The 23,589-nt window shown below is 43.6% G+C and overlaps 1 long non-coding RNA gene across 1 annotated transcript in view; it reads right to left on the bottom strand.

Moving 5' to 3' along the window:
- LOC123344680 overlaps positions 1-23,589 on the bottom strand; it is a 33,803-nt gene that overhangs the window by 4,345 nt on the left and 5,869 nt on the right. The window lies entirely within an intron of this gene.

The following is a 23,589-nucleotide window of genomic DNA, read 5'->3' as shown; positions in this document are numbered from 1 at the left end:
AATTGTATCCAGAACACTAATTTTCTGCAATGTGATAGCTCACGCTAATCTGCTTTTCCCTTTGCAGCTATAGCAGCAGATAGATACATAAATCTCTCTACTATGATAAAGGGAAAAGGAAAGACTGAAAAGTAAAATTTGTTTCCTTCAAACAAATCCATTTTGCGCTGCACAAATGCTGGTGTCAGTTTATTATATAACACACAACCCTTTATCGCACAATTGCTCCCTTCCCATCAGTTATCTGCAGAGTTATATTTAATGCCTCTGAAGACAAAAAAGTACATTTCAAATGTTATGACTTTTTGGTAATTTTCAACCACAATCTTGCACCTTATTGGAAAGTACTTCAGATAATGGGACAGGGTACATTTAACTCAAAGAAAGCCCTGGCAATGTGTGTGTGTGTGGGGGGGCCCACAAAGTGACACCCTTCTCTTTTTATTCTGGGCAGCAATTCAAACATCTGTCCCCAAATACTGGGGAAACAATGGATCAAATTAACCCCTGGTGCAACTCTACTGAAGGTAAGGGAGCTACACCAGAGACAAATTTTATTGTCACTAGTGCCACATGAATTAACACCACCCTATACCGAAAACCTACCGACCGCTATGCCTACCTTCATGCCTCCAGCTTCCATCCTGGGCACACCACAAGATCCATTGTCTACAGCCAAGCACTGAGGTACAACCGCATCTGCTCTAACCCCACAGACAGAGACCAACACCTACAAAATCTCCACCAAGCATTCTCAAAACTACAGTACCCGCACGAGGAAATAAGGAAACAGATCAACAGAGCCAGACGTGTACCCAGAAGCCTCCTACTGCAAGACAAACCCAAGAAAGAGACCAACAGGACTCCACTGGCCATCACATACAGTCCCCAGCTAAAACCCCTCCAGCGCATCATCAGGGATCTACAACCCATCCTGGACAATGATCCTACACTTTCACAGGCCTTGGGTGGCAGGCCAGTCCTCGCCCACAACCTGCCAACCTGAAGCATATTCTCACCAGTAACTGCACACCGCACCATAGTAACTCTAACTCAGGAACCAATCCATGCAACAAACCTCGATGCCAACTCTGCCCACATATCTACACCAGCGACACCATCACAGGACCTAACCAGATCAGCCACACCATCACCGGTTCATTCACCTGCACGTCCACCAATGTAATATATGCCTTCATATGCCAGCAATGCCCCTCTGCTATGTACATCGGCCAAACTGGACAGTCTCTAAGGAAAAGGATAAATGGACACAAATCAGATATTAGGAATGGCAATATACAAAAACCTGTAGGAGAACACTTCAACCTCCCTGGCCACACAATAGCAGATCTTAAGGTGGCCATCCTGCAGCAAAAAAACTTCAGGACCAGACTTCAAAGAGAAACTGCTGAGCTCCAGTTCATCTGCAAATTTGACACCATCAGCTCAGGATTAAACAAAGACTGTGAATGGCTTGCCAACTACAGAACCAGTTTCTCCTCCCTTGGTTTTCACTCAGCTGCTAGAACAGGGCCTCATCCTCCCTGATTGAACTAACCTCGTTATCTCTAGCTTGCTTCTTGCTTGCATATATAAACCTGCCCCTGGAAATTTCCACTAGTTGCATCCGAAGAAGTGGGTATTCACCCATGAAAGCTCATGCTGCAAAACGTCTGTTAGTCTATAAGGTGCCACAGGATTCTTTGCTGCTTCTACAGAACCAGACTAACACGGCTACCCCTCTGATACATGAATTCCTACTTAAACATTCTTAACTAAAGGACTTTGTAAAGCACCAAGAAAGAGCCACATACAGCAAATACAAAGTATTCTGGCTGCATTTTGTTCTGGCTGTTGCAGGAGTCATGGATTCTGGGATTTTCATGCATTTTGTTTAAATAAAATCCATAGCCATACAGAAAGTTTTGAATGTGAGTAGGTGTCTGTGAGGGTAATACAGCTGAGCTAATTTCAGTGGGAGCTGCCAAACTGAACTGGGGCTCCCTGGGAGGTTAAAGAACAAATCATAACTCCTGATAAGTAGGACCAGTGGTTTGCTATGGGGAGTCATGGGTTCTGTGATTTCTTTCATTGAAAGCATACCCAGCTGGTTAAAGAGACATCTGCACAGTGCTGCTGCTCTCTTGCTGCATTTTCAGGGGCTGTGTCACATTTACAGAGATGAAATCCCATCCCAGCTCAGGAAAATGGATAATTGGATGCATTTGTGGGTTTTTTTTTTAATTGTTTGTATTTTTTGCCTTCCTCTATAACATGCAGTAATGGCTACTGTTGGAGACAAAAAAAAATGCTGACTAGCTGGACCTTAGGTCTATACTGGTGTGGAAATTCTTCTGTTCCTAAGAATTGGACTGCAGCTTTCAAAAGTCTACTCCCTTTTGAAAAATGTGCTGGGTTTTGGCCTTTGGTGGGGCTGTCTGCAGTATTCTGAATCCTGTAATCAGTGATGAAGTACATGCTTAACCTCACTGCTTGATTGCTTGCCTTAGGATATCAGATGGACACCACAGCGGCCTGACACCACAACTTGGAATCATATGTACAGGACATCTGTTTTTTTTATATCCCCCCCCCACACACACACCCCTTTTCTCTGCCAGAGAGGAAGGGCTTGTCCATAGTAGGAAAAAGAATAGAACTGATTTCTATATTGTAAAGAGTGGTGGGTTATGGTCACCAGAACACAGACCTGTCCAGAACATACTTGGTTTCTTTGCATTTTTCTCCCTCAAATCTTCTGCCTCAGGGAACCCAGTTCTTGCCTCTGTTACACGGGTGCCACCCCCACTGATGGCACTTGTGCAAATGAGGAGAGACTTGGGCCTTTGGTTCCCAGGGCTATATCTGGCCCAGAATAGATCCCAAGATCTTGGCTTAACCTGCCTTGCTCTAAGATTTGTCATTAAAAATTAAACTTTTCACAAAACCTGCTTGAAATACCGGTACATCCGATTAAACCCACCTGCACTTTCCATACTGGCTGGTCTGGGTGTTTTGTGCTTTGAATTCCAAGAAGTGAAACTCCCTTGTGGTGGGAAGGGAGAGAGCTCATTAAACTGCCTTCTCAATGGTCCTGTTTCCTAGTTTTTAACACTTGGTAGTGCTGACAGTGTTAGGCTATGTCTACAGTAAAAACACTTCGTTGGTCTATGAATAGTGGGACACTAGACTAGGAAAACACTACTAACATGGACACAGCTTATACCAGTGCTATTACCAGTATAGTTTATTTCACTCCCACCCTGGGGTGCTGGAATGAGAGGGCCAGTGTTCGGCATAACTATATTGCTACGGGGTGGGAAAAATCTATACTCGAGTGCTGTAGTTAAGCCGACCAAAGTGCCTGCACAGACAGCGCAAGGTCAGCAGAAGAATTCTTCCATTGACCTAACTGCTGCCTCTTGGGGAGGTGGATTAATTACACTGGTGGGAGAATCCCTCCCGTTGATATAAATCGTGTCTACACTGAAGCGTCACGGTGATGTAGCTGCAGCAGCCCAGTTGAGCTGCAATAGGGTTCTAAGCATAGAAAGCCCTTAGTCTTTCATTAAAAACTTAGCTGATGGTGCAGTGGAAGAAATGGTTGGCAGATTTCAGTGGTCTCTTGTCATAGGGACATGCAATGGATTGCTTCACACAGTATTTAACACAGGGGTAGGCAACCCTATGGCATGCATGCCGAAGGCGGCACGCGAGCTGATTTTCAGTGACACTCACACTGCCCGGGTCCTGGCCACCAGTCCGGGGGGGCTCTGCATTTTAATTTAATTTTAAATGAAGCTTCTTAAACATTTTAAAAACCTTATTTACTTTACATACAACAATAGTTTAGTCATATATTATAGACTTATAGAAAGACACCTTCTAAAAACATTAAAATGAATTACTGGCACGCGAAACCTTAAATCAGAGTGAATAAATGAAGACTCGGCACATCACTTCGGAAAGGTTGCCTACCCCTGATTTAACATATTGCAGCCTCTGCTCCAGAAAGCACATTTGTGGATATGACCTATGAAGTGACACCTGCAATACTCTTCACGAAGCTGTAAATCTGAGAGCAATAGACTATAAGGGATGATGAGAACAACTGTAAACCATGTGGTATTTGTTTATGCAAATTTGCATTATTTTTGGCTCAAAAAACCTTAGACTCCTAGAAATGTAGGGCTCGCTGAGGCACTGCACTGCTCAGTACTGCAAATAATTGGTTTTCTGATTTCTGAAGCCCCACTTTGGCATATGATTGAACTGCAGGGTGTGTGTATGGGGGTGTTCTGATCCCTTCTGTGACCTGCTGTAAAAAGACCCAGGATGACAAACTTGTTTATTTTCAAAACTGCATCACGTATGTGATATCAGCTGAGGCTTAACTCAGGGTGGTGGTGGTGAGGGATTTGGCTGGGGATGCGGGTTCTGGGGTGGGTCTGGGGATGAGGGGCTTGGGGTACAGGAGGGTGCTCCAGGCTGGGACTGAGGGGTTTGAAGGGTGGGAGGGGGATCAGGACTGGGGCAAGGGGTTGGGGCACAGGAGGAGGGGCAGAGGTGCAGACTCTGGGCGTCGCTTACCTCAGTCAGCTCCTGGAAGCAGCGGCACATCCCCACTCCGGCTCCGGCGCAGCCAGTCGGCTCTGCGTGCTTCCCCGGCCAATGGGAGCTGCAGGGGCGGTGCCTGCAGATGGGTCAGCGCGTGGTGCCCCCTGGCTGCCCCTAAATGTAGGAGCCAGAGGGGGGACATGCTGCTGCTTCCGGGAGCTGCGGTATGTGGAGTGGCCCCCGACCCCACTCCCCAGCGGGATGGAGCACAGGAGGGCCGGATTAAATCAGCTGGCAGGCCGGATGTGGCCCGCAGGCCATAGTTTGCGCACTCCTGGACTACAGGGGCAGCATCTTCTTTGCTTTGTACAGTTGTTGCTTAAAAAAAAAAAGAAGAAGAAGAAGAAAGGAAGAAAGAAAGAAAAAGAACAGGCTTGAAACATTCCACAAACACATCATTTAACTAAAGATTGGGTAGAATATTTAGCCTGACTTCTTTTGAATCCAGTTCTATAAGTGTCTCTGGCCTGGAAAAAGCATGCAAGCATATCATCATCATCACTGAAAGACCTAAAAAACTAGGATCCTGTCCATATTAGGATAACCACCATGCTAGCTAGAATTGTATTTTAAGATAGCCTATTGTCAAAGCAGAAACTCTGCAAGAACAAGGCTGACATTATTCTGTAATATGGCTCTGCTTGATAATCATTTTAGAACATGGGTGTGGCCAGCCAGTTTAAGATGGTTTTACTGTCCAGTGTGGATAGGGATCTTTTTAAAAATGGGCTAGCAGAATATGTGCTAAAAACCACAGCAGAGACAGGGTTCTAAAATGGTCTCAGAATAGTTTTAAAATGATCTTTAATTATCTATATTTTGTTAGCCCCCAATTATGGATCAGAGCCCCATTATGCTAGGCACTTGACATGCATGTGATAAAGACAATTTGAAGTGCATGGGAGATACATGCATTATTTTTATGAATATTATGTGCACCTGTGTGATACATGGCTAGAAAGGGTTAAACATCCTGCAAAATAAGTAACCCTCAAAAGACAGATGGGGAGATAATGTTTGTGTTTTTGTGTATTTACATATGTATGAGTAGAGTCCACAATGTAATCAGCAGTCCCTGTCTATGCTGTATTCTGATAATTCAGAGGTCAAAAGAAGATCCTAGCATTTAAATGAATTGTAAACACAGGATAGGTTGGTATTCATCTCTCTTTGAAATGTACTGTAAATGGTGGAGGAACAAGCAAATGGTCTTATATTAATTCATATAGCTAAGTACCGTGATGGACCTCCTTCAAAATCATCCTAATTACCTTTTGTTCCCTGAGGAAATCCCAACCTGTCAAAGAGGACATGAAATTGTATAAAAAATCCTTGGGTCCTGATTCTGTCATCTCAGATCTGCTTACACTTCATCAGGGGAGGTTTGAGTTGCAAGACTGAAGTCCCAGTTCTGCTGATATGTCTTGAATATGAGATTTGGACATTGGACTATGACCTATGAACTGAATTCTAAAGGAACTTTTTGCAACTACAAAGCTCACCATCTCTGCTAGGAATCTGCACTTCAATTAATTGAACTCATGTCTGTATGTATATTGATCTTTTAAACATACTCTCTCTTTTGTTTTTTAATAAATTTTAATTTAGTTAATAAGAATTGGCCATAGCGTGTATTTGGGTAAGATCTGAAACATTCATTAACCTGGGAGGTAATGTGTCCAATCCTTTGGGATTGGTAGACCCTTTTCTTTTATATGATGAAATAGATTTACAGAAATTGTCCTCATATTTGACGTGGGTACCTGGATGGAGGCCTGAGGCTGGATCATTTTAAGGGAACTGTGTTGTTTGGACATCTGAGTAACCAGTAAGGTAATAAAGAAGCTGCTTTATGCTGACTTGGTAAGTCTAAGTATTAGAATATCCGCCAGCTTTATGGGGATTGTCTGCCCCATTCTTTGCAGTTCACCCTAATTGAGTGACCACAGCGGGCTCCCCGCTAGGACCCCGATCACAGTGGCGTAGTCGTGCTTGGATACACATTACCATAGGTTAATTGGGTTTTTGGATCAGAACCAGACACTTGTCAAAATTTGATTTTTATACTGAAGAGTTTAAGTGTTAAAAATCAGTTATAGTGAGTGACCCATGATCAAGATCCTGACAGAAAAAGCCTGGAAGAATTGTGCTTACAGAGAGGGTTGTATTTTAAGCAAAAGGCTCCAGAGCAGGAACTGAAAAATCTGTTAATTGCCAGTAATAGGGAAGCAGACCCAGCGAAAATGCTTGCAGTGAGAAACCAGCAGCTAGAACATGAACAAAAGCAAAAAATAGCTGATATGGAAGGAGAAGCTGCTGAAAGAAAACGTCTGTGTTTTGAACATGAACAAAAAATGGCATATATTCGATTGCAGGAGCTAGAAGCTAAGGCAAAAGTGGACAGACTTAAGTTCCACCTCAAGAGAATAAAGGAACAAGAGGAACTGTATCATCCTGAAAAACCAGCTCCTCTCAAAAGCAAAGATGGGGATAGAATCTATCCAGTTTGTAACAATGTTGGTACGTTGTTTGACTCTAAGCAGTTGTCTGTGTGTAACCAAATTTACCCCAACACTGCCACCTTTTATGTAAATGCTTTTACTGCGAGCTCAGGTGAAGGGAACTCCATAACTTGTGCAGAAGATGTAAAAGTCAATGGTAAAAGCTGTTTAGGGCAAATTACAGCTTCTAACATCACTCTTATTAAAACAGATTTTGTCAGACAGGAAGATTATTTACCACATCAGAGTGTGAATATTGTAATCCTCTATGAGTTTACTGCAAGTGAGTCTTTAGCCAGAATCCATCTTGAATGGAATGGTGTTAAACATGAAGTTATAGTTGGTGTAAGGAAGTTATTGTCTAAGGATCTTTTGATTGGGGATGATATTAAAACTTTGTTCAGTCAAATTGATGACATAAACCAGTCACTGGAAAGAAATAATCCTGAGCCTGTGTCTACTAGGGGCAATGATTTGCCTATGGAGGGTTTCTCCAAATGTTTGTCTGAGGAAGATAGCTGTTTATCTGTGCAAAGAAGCAGTGCATATGTGGAAAAAATTCCCAATTGTCTGTCTGGTATCAAAGCTTGGGAAAGTAAGCCTGACCCAGGTAAAAGTGATGTGCTTAAAGTAGCTCAGTGTAGTAAGACACTATTTGTGGAAAACAGCAGTTTATCTGTTAAGGGAGGAAAAGCAAAGAAAGTTTAGATGAGCAGAGGCAGCCTGAGCTGATAGCTTTGTCTAATCAGCAGTTTGGGAAGGCAAGGCTAATGGAACATGAGTATCCCTATACCTTATCTGCAAAAAGAACAGGAATACTTGCGGCACCTTAGAGACTAACCTTATCTGTTACCAGTGTGGAGAATTGTAACAGTGAAGGAAATGTTCCTGTGTCTGTTAGGGGTAATGACTTGCCTATGAAGGGAGCTACCCCAGTCTCCAAGCAATTGTCTGTGAACAGCCATGTGTGCTGGGACAAAGGAAAGGCTATTCCAAGCTGTTTGTCTGTTAAAGGGGAATGTTTCTCCAGCTTTTTTCTTTCTGTAAAGCAGACAGAAGAAGCCTGTCAGCCTATGACGGTTGAAGATTTATCAGTTAACCCAGAGCTGATTCTGGATACAACTAAAGTCCAGGAAGAAAGTGGTCCTGAATTTGTGTCTGCTAGGGATGATGATATTGTAGCTAGGTTGCATCCAGCTGATGTCATAAATAGCTCCCAGAGACCAAGCAATTCTGGTGCTTCTATTTCGCCTGTTGCTAGTGTGTTGCTGGGTAAAGATATGACAACACTGTGTGATTGGGGTGATATCATAGCCAGGGTACAAGGAAAGCATGAAGGTGATTTGACTATGTTACCCACTGTCAGTGTGGGAACTTGTAACATGGAAGAAATTGCTTCTAATCTTTTGACTATGAAATCTAGTGGTTTACCTGAAAAGGGGTTGTGTGAAAACCCTCCTGATGGGCCAGAGGTGATTTGTTTGTTGTGCCAAAGTCAATTCTGGACATAAATAAAGTTCAGAAAGAATCTGTTGCAGTGCAAGATATTGCAGAAGGAAAGGCATTTCTTGATGAAGTCTTGAAAGTCCGTTAGAAGGAATTGTTTCCATTGACTCTTAATGGGCCATTGTTGATAGTAAACAGTCTCTGAGGAAAGTGTGTTGGTGCCTAGTGGCCAAAGTCTTTCAGATGAGAAATGAACCCACTGAATTTGCTTTGAAAAAAATCCATTGTGAATAGCTTTGAGGAGATTTCAGATGGAATAAAAATTATTAGGGAGTTTAAACAGCCCTATAAGCTTAACCAGCTTGTCGGGGAGACAACAGTGTTGGGACAGGACTGTCTCCATGTTGATTCTTTGAGTAAACAGTCTGTATCTCAGGTTCAGAGGGATGACTGGACAGCTGACTCTGCAGAGCAGGAGGACAGTTGTGCAGTTAATCTCTCGAGCCTACAGAGGATGGCAGGTAAACTCTCATCTCTAGATATTTTGGATATGTCTTGTAGTCTTTTAGTGTACTTGACATCTGATTTCATGTGGAAGCAGAGGTTGGTGAGGGAAGAACAAAAAAAGTCTAACATGCTAGTGAAAATGGATGGTATCTTTAAGAAAGAGTCCAGCCTTGGAATTGGTAAAGGTTGAGGATTTGAAAACTAGTAAACAAGCTAGTATCTGTGTTGATGCAAATTACCCGACTGACTGGGAGGGGAGAAAGACTTGTCTGTAGCTGTTAGCAAAAAGCCAGCCAATGGATTCTGTTAAGCAAAAGAGCTCAGATTTTGACCCTCCAGAACAGGAAGAAAGGGGAAAAGTTTATCATGCTAATAAGCTAATAAGTCACACCCTAAAATGCCAGAATCACAGTGGTATTGAGCCAAAGGCGTGGCATAACAAAAATTATTGTGACTGTACACTTGTAATAAATTTGATGTTCATGTTAATGCTAATGTTAACTTTTGTGACTGTGGTGCTAATACCAAGAACTGTAAAAATGTACAATATGCAGGGTTTTTTTGGGAAAAACCCTTGAATATGTTGGAAGTGATACATAAGAACTCATTATGGTGTAAAAGCCTTCAGGGTTATGCTGTTTCATTACATGACAACACACTTTATGTTAAAAGCCCTGGTGATACTGATATTTCACAGTTAGTGCATGTATCTCGTCTTGAAACCCTAAACAACAGAAAAAATCACTGCATATCTGATATTATGGAAGAAGCAGGGTGGATGGGTAGGTGGTAGCTAAGCAGCGGTAGGCAAAGAGCATGAGAAATTTGGAGACATCTTCACAAATTCTCTTGCTCCATAATTCAATCATGTTCACACCCCTTTTTGTTTGCTCAGTGGGTGCTCAGAGTTAAACAATGTATTCAAGTGCTTTTCTGAGTCAGGTCCTATTTCTTTCACCCCTAGATGCTGCATGATGAACATGGTGTGAGAACCTAAACAGAACAAAGGGGATTGACTGCACCCAGAAGCTGGTTTAAAAACAAATCTGAACACTCATCCATGTTACTGCAGTTTCAGAATTCTCTGAGCTACTTGAAGAGAATCAAGAGGAAATAGTTCTCTGCTAATGAGGCAAAAGGCAAAGATTCCTAGGCTCAGTGCTACTGCATCTGAAGCAACCATTCAAGGCTGACCAGCTTCCCCCCGACCCCACCCTTCCCTTCAATAGAAGTTGCATTTTCATTATACTTGAAGTTTCCTGAGAAAGTCATTACAATTGATGACTCTTGAGAACTGGGATTTGAGAGTATCACCCGGTGAGTGCAATTCTACTGTATTCCGAGTTGGTGATAAATCTTAAACTAAATCAATATCTACAACTGTGCTTTCCCTGTGGAGGCAGGGGACATGGGACATGCCAGTAATAACAGAACCATTTACTACATCAGTCATATTCCCCAAAGAAATGCACCAGTAACAAACAATAGCACCAATCTTATTGCTAGGAAATAGAACAAAATGAGACCCAGTTTTCTTGGTTTCCTGACTTTGTGGAGGTCTCCAGTGTCAGAATATTATTCTTTGCATAATGTCTTATCCTTAGGGAAAGTCTTATAGAATATAGCAGAACATCATAGCTTTTTATAGAATTTAATGCTATGAAATTCTATAGAATAGTTAAAAAAAACGATAGAAAGTTTATCACACTACTATATTCTATGGATTTTAGAGTAATTTCTACAGCATGCTTACTGAGTCCTGATCCTGCAATCAGATCTACCCATGAGGGCCCACACAAATTTAGGAAAAGATCTTTGATAGCTTCCTTATTAAGATTAACAGATTCATAGATTCCAAGGCCAGAAGGAACCATTGTGATCATCTAATCTGACCTCCTGCATAACACAGGCCATAGAACTTTTCCAAAATAATTCCTAGAGGATATCTTTTAGAAAAAAAAGTCTAATCTTTATTTTAAAATGGTCAATGATGGAAAATCCACCACGACCCTCAGTGCATTATTCCAATGGATAATTGCCGTCACTGTAAAAAATTTACACCTTACTTCCAGTCTGAATTTGTCTAGTTTCAACTTACAGCTATTGGAATATGTTACACCTTCCTCTACTAGCCTGAAGAGCCCATTGTTAAATATTTGTTTCCCATGTAGATACTTACAGACCTGTAATCTATTCACCCCGAACCTTCTCCTTGTTAAGCTAAAAAGGTTGAGCTCCTTCAGTCTATCACTATAAGGAATGTTTTCTAATCCTTCAGTCATTCTCATGGCTCTTCTCTGAACCCTCTCTAATCCATCAACATCCTTCTTGAATTGTAGGTCTCAGAACTGGATACGATTCCAGCAGTGGTCACACTAGTGCCAAACACAGAGATAACTTCTCTGCTCCTACTCAAGATTCCCCTGTTTGACTCCCAGGATTGTATTAGCTATTTTTGTCACAGCAGGCACTCATGTTCAGCTGATCAGCCACCACAACTCCCAAATCTTTTTCAGCTTCACTGCTTCCCAGGATAGCGTGCCCCACCCTGTAAGTACAGCCTACATTCTTTGTTCCTAGACGTACACATTTACCCTTAGCCATATTAAAAGGCATATTGTGTGCTTGCATTTACCAAGCAACCCAGATAGCTCTGAATCAGTAACCCAATCTCTTCATTATTTACCACTTCCCCACTTTTTGGGTTATCCGTAAATTTGATCAGTGATGATATCTGTGTCATCAACAAACTATCAGTGATAATTTCTATAGCATATTTCCCATAAAGGATAGAATGAACTGTTCCTCCTCTTTTGTTACAGCTGTGGCACCTTTTTACATCTGGTACCATTTCATTACCCCCCCCTACCCCACACACACACTTTACACATGATGCTTAGAGGGTTTGTGCTGGAACACTTGTATGAAACAATACGTACAGTATTCTATTCGGTGTTTGCTCTCCAGGTTTGCAATAAAAAGAATCTAATAAAGAATTATTACACAAAAGTCTTAGAGGGATTTTGAATATCCAAAAACAAAAAACAAGAAAAGAACGCCATCCAAGCCCCACCCCTATATATACTGAGATGGAATCAAGTCACTTGTTAAACTGATAATATAGTTAGAACAGAGCTATACGGCCCAACCTAGTTACAATGGTGTGTCCACGGCTGTTTTTTTGTGTACAGGCTTGAGGAAGAAAACAATGATTTCTTGCTTTGTTGTTTCTCTTCAGATGAGCACTTTCATGAGCACCACTTCTAACAGTAGAATGATACAGGGCCACCCAGAGGATTCAGGGGGCCTGGGGTCTTCGGTGGTAATTTGGCAGCGGGGGGTCCTTCCGCTCCGGAACCCGTCGCCGAAGTGCCCCGAAGACCCAGCACTTCGGCGGCGGGTCCCAGGGCGGAAGGACCCCCTGCCGCCAAATTGCCGCCGAAGACCCGGAGCGGAAGAAGCTCTGGGGGCCCGGGCCCTGCAAGAGTTTTCCGGGGCCCCCGGAGCAAGTGAAGGACCCCGTTCCGGGGCCCCCAAAAAACTCTTGTGGGGGCCCCTGCAGGGCCTGGGGCAAATTGCCCCACTTGCCCCCCGCTCTGGGCTGCCCTGGAATGATATTTTCTTCTGAGACTACGTCTCCACAGGGCTGTAAAACTGGCTCACCACACGTTTTTGAGCAGTGTCTAACCACATTCCTTCTCTTCTTAAGAGCTCAATCCTGTTGCCACAAACATTGGTGATAATAAGTGTAACAGCAGTATTTGATAGTATTATCTAAATAGGAGATTTAATACTAATCTGTAGGCAGCCTGAACACCTTGCTATATGTGCTGATTACCAGTTTTACAGTTATATGTCACTGTCCCTTATGTTCTGAATAAGGATTCTACAGCGTAAGCGCAGGTATGAGTAAGAGCAGGATGAGACCCTGGGAGCAGGTTTGGCCTTATGTGCATGGGGCTGTTGTAACAGAAATACTGTAGCACGTAGCAAAATAAGATATTGTTTTTTTAACAGCGTGAGCTGCAGGTTGCCAGTGACTTTGGTAGGCTTTCACCTCCTGTCTCTATCACACCTTTATAAACTTCTCAGGGCTTGGCTACACTTACAGTTTGCAGCGCTGGTAGTTTGCAGCGCTGGTCATCCAGCTGTGTAGGAGCAGCGCTGGTGTGTGGCCACATTTGCAACATTTGCAGCGCTGTTGGGAGTGCTGCATTATGGGCAGCTATCCCAGCATTCAAGTGGCAACAACGTGCTTTTCAAAAGAGGGGGGTGGAGGGTGGTGTACTGTGACAGGGAGCGGGGAAGAGAGAGAGAGTGGATTTTTGGAGCCAACAGTTTAGCTTCCTGGAATGAAAAATCACAAAATGTTCGCGAACCCTTGGTCTTAATTGCAAACAGCCTGCCTCCAACGCTGTTTCTCTGTCAAGCAAACATTCACTCCCTGCCTCTCATTTGATTGTTCACAGCCAGGTACAGATAGCTCCTGTTTGCTGTGATCAGTGTTTGTTTTTTAGATAAGCAGTTCAACGGAGCTCCGATTGGAGTTCACAACAAAACAAAGAGAGGCTGCATAACAAAACAAAGAGAGTAATTTAGTTAAAAGCTTTCTGGGATATCTCCTTATTCCCTGGAGGCCAATAAAAGCACTGGATCACCAGCGCTGCAATCGCTACACCCCAACCTGGCCAGGTATACAGCCAGCGCTGCAGCCAGGGAGTTGCAGCGCTGGATGTGCCTTGCAGGTGTGGACGGTTACTAATTGCAGCGCTGGAAAGCCTCTACCAGCGCTGCAACTTGCAAGTGTAGCCAAGCCCTTTGTCTTTCATCACTCAAACAGTGAGTGCCAGCAGGTACAACGTGAAACTCATAAGAAATCAACAAACATGGGAATTCAGAAAAACGTATTGCACACAGTATGTAAATTCTATTTTTATAAGAAACGTTAACTGGGGGCCCAGTCTCTGTTTTCCCATGGCAAAAGTGGAAGTGTTTTTTTTTTCTAGGCAACAGGTGGAAATTTGGTATTTAACAGGGTCACCTAATCTAGCACATGTGGAAGGTTTGCTCGAGGGTACAATATTGCTCTGCCTCCAGGAAATTCCAACAGCATTCAGCTAAGAGGAACTGTAGTTTAGTAAATGAGAACAGGGGCTGGTTTAGCTAAATGTTTCTGACTCCTGCATGGCTGGTGGCATTAGAAATGCATTGCTTTTAAAGTAAGCATGCTAGAGATACACATGTATATGTAATTATCTATATCTAGAGGGAGAATTTAAGGAAACAGAATTGCATAATGAAGATTCACTGTGAAAAATAGAGAAACACCTAACAATGACCTAGCACAAAGAATAATGGTATTTGATATTACCATTTAACTAAAAGATTGAATTTGCTTTTACATCTGTTCCCCTGCTACAGGTACTCATTTTAACAAGCACCTTGAGATATATGTTTAGAACTAAATTTTGATCCGTTAGGAGTTTTAGGAATGATGATTCTGTTTCAGTGCTGGAGAATGTCTGACTGTGCCTTAAAGCTTTGAGTTGTTGAGGCAGTGCTAATTAAATGTTTGAGATTAGGGACCCTAAGTAAATATACTTATCAGTACAATGGGTGTTCAGTCTACAGAATGCAAATATAAGTATGTGCCTTTGCAAATATAAGTAACCCTCCCTTTACAGCACACTATGTCTTATTTTATTACAAACAAGGGATTCTGCAAATCCTGGCACTAGTAATGGGGATGGGTTAGTTGCGGTCAGAAGGAAAGGAGGTGGAAGCTAAAGTTAAAGCATGTCTCTCTGCTTGGGGGTGTCATTGATTCACACAAGCACTTCCCTGTATCTACCCCAACATGTTGGGAACATGCTCACAGCTAGATGGTACATGGACTTAACAGGTTAGCTTTTCACCTCTGGAGAGCTGAGTTCCAGTCCTCCCGTGGTCACAAATTACCAGTAATTGGCTGGCGCCATCTTAGTTCCCACTCGTGCTCCTCACAAACCATTTGACAATTCCAGGACTAGTCAAAGGGCACCCGCCATTTGAAAGCTGCTCTCTAGTTTGCCAGACTTCACACTGAGTGAGCTTCTCAGCACAAGGCAAAGATTTTTAGTTTTTAATCATGTGTTGATTAACTGTTTACCATCAAGGTTTCTGTGTAAGTAGAGGGGCAGTGATTTTAATGGGTCACCCATTGGGATAACTGTGATACATTTTGCTATTTGGTTTTATATTTACTGGCAGGTCTCCAGATGCCATGGCCATGGATGCAGGAGCAGCTTTTAGAGTAATACATTCCCCATGATTGTCAGTCTGTGATTAAAGGAGACCTGGGATTAGTCAGAAGTAATTTGTCTTGGCAGTTTGGGGAAGTTCACCTAATTCCTGTTTATATACACCTGGCTCATACCAATGCAGTGAGCTACTTGCTTTCATTATCACTACATACATTACCCAGCTGGAAAGAATGTGGGTCTTAAAATCAAGGAGGATCCCACAGTAATCCAATGCGGAGCATACAGGCTGCAGAGAGTTAAAGTAAAGGCTGAACTGACACACAAAAAAGCCACAATTAAAATACATGCATCTCTAGCTTACATGCAGTTGTGCTCACAGAAATTGTAAGGGATTCATTTCACTTGCCAATTTTTTTTTAAAATACACTTTTATTGGAAGCACAGAGGTTCTTCAGCATCTGTCAATCATCTTTCTGCTAGGGCTGTCATTCTCTCCACCCACAGATAATCCATGCTTGAGATCTAGCTTGCAACGTACCAGGAATATCCTGCGTTCCTTAGAAAGGCCATGAATGATAACAACATACTACCTGGTTTAGCTAAGCATCTGAAATCACAGTTTTAAGGTGCAATAAGTTATTTCTACAGTGGAATGGTCTAAGGTAAGGTAAAATTTTCAAAAGAGCCTAAGGGACATAGGCTTCTAAACCCCATTGAAAGACAGTCGGATTTAGGCTCCTAAGTCACTCAGTTTGCAGCAGAGATTTTATCCCTAGTGATTTTGTTACTTGCTGCACACGGCAGAATTATTCATTGCAAAAAAATAAATGAAAATGTAGCTCCTTTTCTGTGCACATAATTTGATTTGATAATTTGATCCTGTTTTCTGCTAATACATTTGTTATTCCCTAATGGTTCTGTAGTAAAATGATCGTCAAGGGGTTAACTGGGTTACTCAGAGTATTATGGGTTGGAGCCATGCTCCATTCCTCCCTTACTCTGTTTAGTTAACTACTTTGTTTATGTACTTGAATAAAGCAGCATGTTCCCAGTCTACTGTAAGTAGAGTGTGGTTCTTGTGCACTGAGCGGTCCCTTTACAAAACATTTGCCATTTATGCCCACGTGCTGTTCATATATTGTTTGCAGTGTGTAATTTTCACCTCAGTGACATGGTATTTGTTTGCTCCCAGATAGGTTTAAAAAGTGTGTCACACAGAAACCAACGAACGAAGAACATCAATGTACTTGGGACATATTTTTGCACAAATATGTATTTGTGATAAAGTTAGTTGGGATTTGCCAGTGTTTTCCAAACACCCACAAAGAATAAAGAACAATAATGTAGAATGCCTGGTCTGTTGTACAGGACATTGGACTGGGACACTGAAGACCTGGGCTCTATTCCCAGCTTGGCCCATGGCCAGCTTGTGACCTTGGGCAAGTTGCTTTCTGTGTGTGTGCCCATTTCCGCTCCCTGATTTATAGGGCAAGTGCTTTGGCTCAGGTACTGTCTATGTGTTTGTCCAGCCCCAAGCACAATGGGTCCCTAGTCTCTGTTAATAACAACTTCCCTAACCCAACCCCGGAGACGCCTGCACAACTGCTGAGAAAGCTTCTGAGAGAAAACCCCAAGGGCTGATTGTTATCATGAGCTGATAATTGCAGAGAAAGCAGCAGACTGGCTCACTCTTAAAAAAGCATGTTGGCCTATTTCTCCCTCTCCTCCCATTTTGAACTATTTGAACTGATAAGTGAAGCACATATGCTCTACATCTATGGTCTCCTACAGAAGTGAAGAGAGTGTATATAACCAGGGCTGGATTAATCTTTTGTGGGCCTGATGCCAAACATATTTGTGGGCCCCCATGGAGGCAGTGGTGCTTGGCATGGGGAGGTCAATCCTCAGAGCAAGGGGCCAGCCAGAGGCAATGGGGCATGGCATGGCAGGGGTGGCCCCGCTCCGCCCAGCCCAATGTGAGGGCACTATTTACAAACCAGCAGTTACCCACCCAGCACTGTGCTGCCAGCAGGCCCCTTCCCCTCAGGGGTGGGCCAATGCCGTGCCACACAGCCCCCCTGCCCAACGCCCCTCCCAAATCCCTATGGCCAGAGCCTCTCAGACCCACTATGCCCAGCACCCCCGCCACCCCACCCCACAAATGCACAGTGCCCTGCACAACACTACTCCTGCCCACAGCCCCACCACAACTGTCCAGCACACCCCACAGCACCCCCACTCCCTAGTGCCCCAACATACATTTTCCCCACCCCCTGACAGCCCCCCACACCCCACAGACCCACTCTACCATGCCCTGCCTCCCGGCCGCACTCACCTACTCTGCTGGGAGGGGACTGTGTCTGCTGGGCTGAGATGGCAGTGCAGCCAGGGCTGGTCCCAGGGTGGGGAATTGCTCTGGCCCCCCGGGAGTGATGTGATCAGCCAGGGCCTGCCTTGGCTGGGCTCCCTCAAGATGCACTTGCCTGGAGGGGCCCAGCCAAGCCCCCTCCCCACTGTTTCCCCCCCCGACCTGACTGAGACTGGCTGGGCTTCTGCACCAGTCTCAGGCGGCTCAACTCCGGGAGCCCAGAGGTGGTGGGAAGCAGAGACTGCCTGGAGCCGGAGGTGCACACTGGGGTCTGGCTAGGGGGAAGAGAGGAGCAGGGGAGTGGGGCTAGGACGCAGAGAGAAGCCCTCGGCCAGCCGGTGGGTAGGCTGAGAGGAGCATGGTGGGCGGGATGAGCAAGTGGTGTCTCAGGGAGCAGTGCAAGTGGAGCAGGCTGGGGCCCCTTATGACCATAGGCCTGGCTCCATGGCGCCACTGGTGCCATTGTAAACCTGGCACTGTGTATAACTCGCACACTTAAAACACATACGGTGGTTGGCAAAGGCAGTATTGACAACCCCAGGCATCCAAAAATCAAGAGTCAGGCCGTCCAAAATGAGAGTGGCCTAAAAATCCATGAGATTTTGTAAAACAATAAATTTTGGGGGGTGAGGTTTTGTCTTCTGGTTTTTGGACCTTTGGGGTACACTCAGGTCACATGTTCAATCTTTGTTCCACAATCATGAGTTTTAGAAACTTGTTTTTTAACAAAATATGAGAGTCTTACATGTGTATATGACTCCAGAAACTGGGGCTTTATGAAAACCACCAATTATCACAAGTATCCAAGATGAAATTGTGAGAGCTGCCAACACTGCAAAGGTACAATCTGGGAAAATAGTCTGTTTTTCAGCTGTGCTTTTTGTGTCTGATCAATTGCAGGAATACACTTACCAAGAGATTGATAGCAATGAAGCCCTTTCTGTACAAAAATAGGTGGGCCATGTTATTGTTTCCACCGATTAGGAAATGGAATCTAGAGGCATAAATCAGCGTCCCCAAAGGCAAATAGATCACATATTTCCACAAAGGGGTCCTCAGATACGTTTGCACCATGGGAGTTCTCTGCACAGGGCCTCACTCATTTCCTGCATTGTCTGGGAAGTTTTCATCACTGTAAATTCTCCTCTTTTTGGCTTTGTAGGCAAGATGGATATTAAACCAGGCCAGATTCTAAGGAGTAATGGAAAGATGCTTCAGCAATAGGACTATGAATTACTGTTCTTCTATCTCTCTTCAAACATGAGTTACTAAGAAAAGCCATTTGTTCATTAATATTCCAAGTGAAATACCAGGATAGACCTATCTCAGATAGACCTATGTGTGTTCCATTATTAATTTCAGTTCTTATTCAAGTTTCTTTTAAATAATAAGAGCCATAATTCTTCCTGCAGCATATACTGACCCTGTGTAAATCCCTGTAAAAGAGATAAACAGCTGGGCTCTAAAAAAAGGGGGGAGGGCAGTATTTTGCAGTAGTTGGGACAGTGCATTTGTGCACTAATCTCTTATCTCAGATCACATGTGACAATAAATGTGGTGGTTTCAATTTTATCCATAGGCCAGCACACAGTTTGGCATGATTAACAATTTCTGTTTGGGAGAGGCCAGGCCTTGATGCAGCTGTGGAAAGAACTACATGAAGCTTGCAACTCCCCACCTCTGTTTTATGTTTGACTCTATCATTAGTCTCTCACTTTCATAAGCACCAACCCCCACCCACAGCAATATAAACACTCCCAAAGTTACATTAAGATCTAGTTTTACCCAACAGATCCATAGACCCTTACATTAACCTGATGTCATGTGCAATGTGGGTTTACCTGCATTTCCAAACAACGCTCCCCCCCCCAAGTCGCTGTATGCATTGGAAGTACACTTTCCACATGCTTTGCACTATTAGCTGTGGAGTTGGTCAGGGTTAACTAATTGCTCGGGTCAGCCACTGTCTGCTATTTTCATAACTACAGCCTTTGAAGCATGAAACATTCAACCTTCATTCGAGTGGCTGAGTCACTTTTAATTTCTGCTACTTGAAATAATTATGGCCTCGGAGCACATCACAGAAATACACGTCCCATTTGGCCATTATTAATAAAAAGTTGGGACGCACTCATCATCACCGTCATTCAGCTGCAGAGGCTGCTACGGTAAATTCCTGTGGTTTTCCCCCTTTTGGACTGTAAGCTCTGCAGGGTAGAGACTCACTGACTACAGGTCGGCATAAATAGCACTGTGGCGCTGCCCCCTCTGACAGGGCCTCTGCTCGGTGTGCTGCTGGAAGACAAATAAATACACCAGTCACCACCACCAACACAACCTTCTCAATAGAATTTAGAGGAAGAGCTCCCTGAATGGGTGTCACAGATCTGATACTAGAGGGACTCAGAATAGGCAAGCTGTAGGCGAATCAGGGTCCCCCCCACTACAATCCCATAGGCTAGATTCTGCCCTAAGGGGGGAGATTTTGCCACCCTTGCTCACACTAAATAGCACCTCAAGTATTCCAGGGCTGATCTTAAGAGGGGCTGAGTGATACCTACAAAGTACCGAGCCCCTTCAACTCCCACTCAACAAGGGATGGGGATGCTCAGCAGCTTCCAGGACAGGGCCCTAAGGTAATTATAATAAATCATAAAAAATAATAGCAGCAGGAGGAACTGGCCCTGCTGTATAAAGCAATTAACACACACCATCTAATTAATTAATTATTTGGGCTACGCATACCCCTGATCAAGGAAGAATTTTAATATCAGAATGGAATCATAATATAGAGCCAAACTGTCTGTCTAAAGCAGCCACACAAGGGAGTGCTCATCTATTCTATACAGGGTCTGATACGTGCACGTAAACTACCGAAGGGCTTCCAAGCAGGAGTGCATTGAGCGACAAGACTAACAACTGTCCTGTGTAGTTTGTTCTCCCTTATCCTCTCCTCTGAAGGACAGTGGAAGGGTGACAGCAACCAACTGGGCACATACACCAAGGACTGACACAGGGAGCTCCAAAGCTAAAAGCAGGAGCTGCTACAGCTTGAGCTAAAAAAAGCCAGCCCTCCCTCGCTGGGGGCTGGAACAACTCATATCCCACCGCTGCTGTGGATAGAGGATGAGGTGTTACATACTCTCACCAGCAGATTACACAGGGACTGCCTTGTGCAGTTGTATTGAGACAATCCAGATCGCAGTGGAGGACACAACGGGAAGAGCAGGGACTGCACAACCTTTACACGCCATTCCCCTGAGAAAGCCAGGCTCCCCCCACTTCCCAGCCCCCTGGGTACCTGTCAGGATGGAGAACTGAGAAAGGCAGCAGAATAATTTCAGAACAGATTCAGTTGAAGTTTCTCACAAGGCATCATTAGCTTTTATAACTCAGGTGTGTTCAAGTCATCACACAACTTTGCTGCTTCACAGAGCCTTTGCCAATACTAGTAGCTCTAACTTGATTCTAAATGAGCAGTTTCCATTCTAAATGCTAAGGGAGCATTTGGAGGTGGAGATTTATTGGGGTTCATTATTCTCAGCAGAGTTTCACCCACTGCATGACAGATACTGACAGTTTCCGTAAACTATTTCAGAAGTGAGAGCAGACAGATTTTCATTTCACACATACTGTAAATGGGGGAGCATCTGTCCTAATGAATATTTTCACATTCTTAACTTCTTGTATAGAGCTGATGGTTTCAGGGGGTTGGGGGTGGGGTGGGTGGGTTTGATTAGCTTTGTTGTTGTTGTTTAAACATAGAATGCAATATGGAAATACCAAATATTGCATAAGAAGCATAGACATTTCCTCCTATCATACTGGGGTGAAATCAAAACCTAGACTTCAAAACCCTCCAGCACTTTTCCCCCACTGGGGGTGAGGTTCACATCCAAACAACCCCTGGATCCTCTGTGGTTTGGTTCCAGACTGGAAAGCACTTTTATTTGGTTTCACTTTCTCTGAAGCCAACAATTTCACAAGAACTGCCTCTACAGGGAAATAAAAGAAATTTCACAATAGCAGCTGATTTCATATTTTGGGTGGAAGCCATTCAAACAATTCCTGAGATTTTGCCATCATCAAATCTGACCCTACTCCTACCCCATTCTTGACCTTGTCTTCTGTCTGGAATCTAACCCACATCTGAGCCCACATTCCTTTGCCTGCGCTCTCATGAGACTCTTCCATGCTATTAGCGTTTGCCTCTAATTACAGTTAGGCAGCTCATAACGCTACTCACCAATATCTTTGGATGGTCAGCAGGCTGTTTGCACCCACCACAAAACCCAACCTGAATTATTTCATAGTTGTGTTAGTCTTTAATGGTTGCAACCTGCAACTATTCTAATCATTTTCATAAGCAACAGCTCCATCATCATCCTCCACCACACTGAGAAGTGACCCATTGTCCCAGGATCACTGGGGCTGTAGCAGCCCAGAATTACACCATTTCCCCAAGAGCCACAGAGTAACCAAGAGCCAACTGTTTCTTTGCCTTCCAACCCATGTCAATCCCTCTTTGTCCCAACCCATACATTAACATGTGTTCAAAAACCAAGCAAACAGAAATTCACAGGATGTTAGGTCAGTAAGGGTTGCAAAGGTGAATGCCTCTGTGGTCCTCTGCTCCTGCCACTCTGTCCCTTATCCCAGAGGAGCTGGGCAGAGTGTATGATGGCTCCATGAAAGCTGCTGTTGCTATCTCTGCTCCAACTCTGATGTGAGCAGGGGCACTGCCCTCCATCTCTTTCCTGCCCCTTTAGCCCTGGGCTCAGTTTACATAGATTGGTCAAAACACAGACTGGCTGCATTCGTATGATTCAGCAAAGGCTTGGTCTGTGGAGGTGCTGAGTGCTAGAGCTGGATGGAGCAGCTTTGGCAGAACCATATTCCATCAGAATGCTGTTCCGTTGAAATTGAAATGCTTTATAAAATTGGGTCAGTTTTCCCAGAAAACCAGGAACAAAATTTCCAATAATGCTGAAAAGTCACATGGCAACATTTTTGGACCAAAACGTTTCAATTTTGTTTTGAAATGACATTTTGTTTTTTGGGGAAAAAAAAAGTTTATCATCCCTTAATATGATACAAAATTAAGAAAGTCACAATAGAAATGAAATGTTTCGATTTTGTCAAAATGAAATGTTTTGATCAACACAAAAGGAATTTGGGGGGGAGGGAGTTTTCCTTTGTGGAGAATTTTGAAATTTTTGGTTTTCATTCCCATTTAGAACAAGGTCAAATTTCAAAATCCTTCACAAAACAGAACTTCCATCCTTTGTAGATCTCTATAAAGCTCCCCAAACCTATACAGAAGCACATGGGAACCGTGAGTGCTCAACACCTCTGACCTGGGTTTATGTTATATTTCTCTGCCTTTGTATTGGCATTTGAAAGACTGTATACTGAGTTTGGGGGTTTCTATACACTTGAGCAGGATACAATGATTTGCCAAGCTCTAAAATCTCTGAAATACAACTTAGATAAATAACATATAAAGCAGCCATCACCAAAAATAGTACCTGTGTGCTGTACGTAAAATATCACCCCCGGTACGGAGACATCTAGCACAAATGTGGGGTGGTCAACCGAAACACTTAAAATAAAGAACTTAGGCCACAAATACAGCATGTGCAGACTAAGTTACAAGATAAATACATTTTAAAAACAACACATTACTAGATCCTAAAGCACTGTGGGGAACACCATAGCTGGATAGACTGCCCCATTGACAGCTGCATATGTGTTGGGAAGAGCCTCTAAAAAAAGATATGGCTACATACGTACAAAAACTGAAATCACCAGCTGAACTTCATGCTGGCAGGAGCAGGAACATGGTGCTACTTCTCTCTTCAATACTGTTAATTTTGTTACCTTCCTTATCCCCCAACAGCATGTTTGT

Source organism: Mauremys mutica, chromosome 11 (assembly GCF_020497125.1).
Source record: "Mauremys mutica isolate MM-2020 ecotype Southern chromosome 11, ASM2049712v1, whole genome shotgun sequence".
Lineage (NCBI taxonomy): Eukaryota > Metazoa > Chordata > Testudines > Geoemydidae > Mauremys > Mauremys mutica.
The sequence above is the reverse complement of the archived record's forward strand: the minus strand, read 5'-3'. Positions and strand labels throughout refer to the sequence as shown.